We start from the raw sequence: 5,000 nt of genomic DNA, 5'->3' as shown, positions 1-5,000 counted from the left end.
CTCACTCACTCACTCACTCACTCACTCCCACCCATCCACACACACACACACACACACACACACACACACACACACACACACACACACACACACACACACACACACACACACACACACACACACACACACACACACACACACACACACACACACACACACACACAAACACACACACACACACACAGCCCCATTACCTCTCTGTCCCTCAAAATATGTCTTTTTTTTTTGTCTGTTTTTATGAATAGAATTCTGCACACTTGCAAACCGTAGGGTGTTGAATTGACTGAGATGAATGGAGATAAATGCGTCGAAAGCAACACATGGGTGAAAGCTCAGACTACTGCTGAGACAATCTACATTTTCAACAAGCAAGAATGTATTTTTTTTTTTAAGATATTTTTTTGGCATTTTTATGCTTATTTATTGATAGTGTAGAGACAGAGTTGAAATGGGGCAGAGAGGGGAGTGACATGCAGAGAACGACCGCGGGCTGGAATAGAACCCGGGTCCGCTGCTGGCCGAGGCCCATGGGGGGGGGACGCCCTACCAACTGAGCTAAGGGCGCCCCCAACAAGCAAGAATGTTATCGAGGCAATCATTTGAAAGATGCCGTATTCTGCTAACAGTTGGCTTTGAGATGTGAGCAACAAAAATTGCAATAGAATCGTTGTTGACATGGTGTGTGTGTGTGTGTGTGTGTGTGTGTGTGTGTGTGTGTGTGTGTGTGTGTGTGTGTGTGTGTGTGTTTGTGTGTGTGTTTGCGTGTGTGTGAGTGTGTGTGAGTGTGTGTGTGTTTGCTTGTGTGTGTCCGTGTGTTTGCGTGCGTGTGTGTGTGTGTGTGTGTGAGTTTGTGTGTTTGCTTGTGTGTGTCCGTGTGTGTGTGTGCAAAAATACATTTTGCTGAACCCCTGGAGTTGCTGAGTCAGGTTGCTTATCAAATTGAGTTTTCAAATTTAAAAAATAATACAATTTGAAATAGCTAGAAAAGTGGGCTGAGATATCCCGTTGACTTCCATTTCAACCTTTCTGTATCTCAAGTGTCACTTCGACTTTGTGCTTGTCTATTGGAGTTGGTATGGTAGCAGTGCCCACACGTCAATACTATGGTTGCGTTCCGAATCGCATACTCTTTCTTTTTTCTATTCTACATACTACATCCGACGATAAAAATAATCTAGTTAGGATGCAGTAGGCATACTATTGGGACATACTTTACTCTCTTATTTCATCATAACATTGCGCCTTGATCTTGCCTCTTGCTTTTATATCCGTCGCATCCCCGTTTGTTCTCATATGGAGGCTTCGTCGATGTTACGTCACTTCACGTGCGCACTGGATTGTGGGTCAGAATTGCCCAAATAGGATGCACTTTTCAACACTAACAATCTTGGCCGCATGAAGTAGGACATACGGGTACTTCCATCCTAAATCTGGCCACAAGAATCAGGACATCCTAAATCTTTTTTCTACATACTATATAGTAGAAAGTATGCGATTCGGAACGCAACCTCAATTTTGATTCTACCAAAACAATACATTCACCATGGCAGTGCAAAATGGTTGCTTCTGTGAGGGGTGACCCACTCCTATGTAGATATACAAGCCTTGTTCTACAGGGGGGGAAAAAAACACTTTCATTTTCAATGTATACACTGATTAAAACCTATTTATCAAATTTCAATTCAAGTTTGTTGTGAAAAATGAATGCTATACATTTTACACACTGCACCTTTAAACCTGCAGTGTGTACAATTTTGGGTTTTATTTCCTAGCAGATTTTGTAGAAAGTAATTATAATATCCATAAGTACATTTAATTTAGTGCATAATAGCTGTAAAAAATGTTTTGAATAATTTTTTTTTTCCCTTAGAAAGGGTCTCATATATGTCCATATTTCTGCATATTTTGGACCAAGGCCTAGTGCCGCCATCTTGAAAGTGTCATAGTTGGAATGTCATCAGGTGCATTGTTTAAAATGTAGAATTGTTCTTGTCCTTGAAGGCCACTGTAGCTTCTGTTATTATTCTAAAGGGTTGGGGTTACCCAGGGAGCGTTGCATTCTAGAACTTTGTAGAACTTTCTTGATGATGTCATATTACACAGTGCACCTTTAAGAAACTAACCGTCAGAATTACTCATTGACTCATTAACTTTTTCCCAGAGCTTCTCAACATGCCTAGGAGTCAAAACATTGGCCTCTACTGTACGTCACTCGCCTATCTATCTAACCACGCATCTACATCTACATCCACCCACTCCACTCTGACTGACGCATTACCCTGTGCATAATGAACAACTTCAGGCTCTGTTTTCTTAAATGTCACGGGGTATTTTTAAATGGCCACTCATATACTTATATATCTTCGATTGTGTCACTCTTGCCACCTTCCTCCTCCTCCGTAAAAAAATGTAACCAGCTGCCTTGCTTTTCGTTTAACCGTCTTTGATGTTTTAACAAATGCACCAATCAGAGACGATCTTACTAATTAGCCCCTCACTCACCCTTCTGCCGTTCTCTGTCTATTGCAGGGTTCCATTTCTAAAGACTGGCATTCGATCTAAGGACTCCAAAACTCCAAGGTAATCATCCGTATTGTGTGTAGCGCTCATCTTAACGCAGGTGTGTGCCATCCGTATGTAGCAGTATATGCACTTCTTGAGGACTTCGTATTGTTTCCACCACATAGTGTTGCTAAAAACATCTTTCAATTTGTGATACAAGCTTGAACATTGGCATGAGAAAAAATTTAAAAAATAAATAAATAATAAAATACATTAAACCTGCAGTGTGTAGAATTGTGGGTTTTATTTCCTAGCAGATTTTGTAGAAAGTAATTATAATATCCATAAGTACATTTAATTTAGTGCATAATAGCTTAGCATAAATTATTTTTTAATTTTTTTTCCCTTAGAAAGGGTCTCATTAATGTCCATATTTCTCCATACTTTGGACCAAGGCCTAGTGCCGCCATCTTGAAAGTGTCATAGTTGGAATGTCATCAGGTGCATTGTTTAAAATTTAGAATTGTTCTTGTCTTTGAAGGCCACTGTAGCTTCTGTTATTATTCTAAAGGTTTGGGGTTACCCAGGGAGCGTTGCATTCTAGAACTTTCTAGAACTTTCTTGATGATGTCATATTACACACTGCACCTTTACATTTACAATTTCAAATGTCTCTGACAATTTTCTTGGCAAGTGACCCATGGAGGGGTTTGTTGCTCAGAGTTGAATTGATTGTACATCATGTGTGGTACAGGTGGTTTGGTAAGGTATGGTTTGGTTTGGTATATAACAGCTAACCATAGATCTGGCTTGTGTGTTCACTGCAGATAGTGTTATGCTGGATAGGTAATTATGCCCATTGTGTGGAGCCCTAATTATTTTTTTTTTTTTTAAGATATTTTTTTGGGGCATTTTTATGCTTTTATTGATAGTGTAGAGACAGAGTTGAAATGGGGCAGAGAGGGGAGTGACATGCAGAGAACGACCGCGGGCTGGAATCGAACCCGGGTCCGCTGCTGGCCGAGGTCCATGGCGGGGGGGACGCCCTACCAACTGAGCTAAGGGCGCCCCTAATTATGCCTTGTTTTAACCGAGCGGTGTGGTCCTGTTTCGACGCAGCTCTAATTTGCGTTTCCATTGCCAAAAGTTGGGTGGGGTCCCACAATAAGCAAACTGAGCCGCTCCTATTTTGGGTACATCTCCGTTGGGGTACCAAGCTCTCTGAAAATGTACTCAGAATATGTGTGTCACAGGTCTTCTTTTTTGCCGTCCGTGTCTTGAGCTTTGTCTTTGGCACTGGATAGCAGAGAATTAGTGTCTGTCCGTGTGTGTGTGTGCGTGCGTGCGTGCGTGTGTGTGTGTCGGTGTGTGTGTGTGTCGGTGTGTGTGAGAGTGAGTGTGTGTGTGTGTGTGTGTGCGAGAGTGAGTGAGTGAAAGAGTGAGTGAGGTGTGTGTGTGTGTGTGCATGTATGACTGTGATTGTGTGCAAGTACATCTGTGTCCATGTACATCTGTGTGTGTGTGTGCATGTGTGTGTGTGTGTGTGTGTGTGTGTGTGTTTGATTGTGTGTTTGATTGTGTGTGTGTGCTTACATGTGTGTGTGTGGCCAGCGGGGGATTAAATTGTCTCTCGATGGGTTTACAAACTGTACTCAGCAGCACCGTGACGTCTGCTGCCATTATGTTTTAAAATAGCTTGTGTCAGCGGATATGTCAATTCTATTTTTAATATAATGCGAATCCCCCTGTGTGTGTGTGTGTGTGTGTGTGTGTATGTGTGTGTGTGTGTGTGTGTGTGTGTGTGTGTGTGTGTGTGTGTGTGTGTGTGTGTGTGTGTGTGTGTGTATGTGTGTGTGTGTGTGTGCATGTGCTATGAACCAATACTCAAATAACTAGAAATAGCAAATAGCTGGACATGTCAAAATATGCTTAGTGTACTGCCCTGGCAGCGCGTATCCTGGAGCACGACTTGACTAAAGCCCCTATCTCACTGGGCTGCGACAGTGTGCGACAAGTTGGAGACACAAAATTGCGACAAAATATGCGAATTAGCGACAATTTTCACTTGCAGTCTCACTGAGTTGGTTCCTCACGACACGTTTGCGAATGTCCTGCCCAACACTTGCCAGGAGGTCGCATTTATGTCTCGCGAACGTCTGGCGAGTGTCGCACGAACGGAATGTCAGTCTCATTTTTGTCTCAAATCAGTCACAATTTAGTTTCATATATCGCCAAACCCTCGCAAAGTTGTCTGACATTGCTCGCACTTTCTGACTCGCGGAGACTAAATTGAGAAGGGTTTGCGACGCGTTTGAGACACATGCGACCACTCTGAGACTATTTTGAGACTAGATTTGTCGCACACTTTTTTTGAACATGTTCAAAATTCATGCGACAGGACTGCGCGGCTCTGCGACTCATGCGAGGAAATTGAGACCTCTGCGAACGTTTGGAGACAGTTTAGAGACTCCCTCGCAAATGCAGTCTCCAACTTGTCG

The sequence above is a fragment of the Ammodytes marinus genome (genome assembly GCF_949987685.1).
Source record: "Ammodytes marinus genome assembly, chromosome: 6".
NCBI lineage: Eukaryota > Metazoa > Chordata > Actinopteri > Uranoscopiformes > Ammodytidae > Ammodytes > Ammodytes marinus.
Note: the sequence above shows the minus strand (reverse complement) of the source record.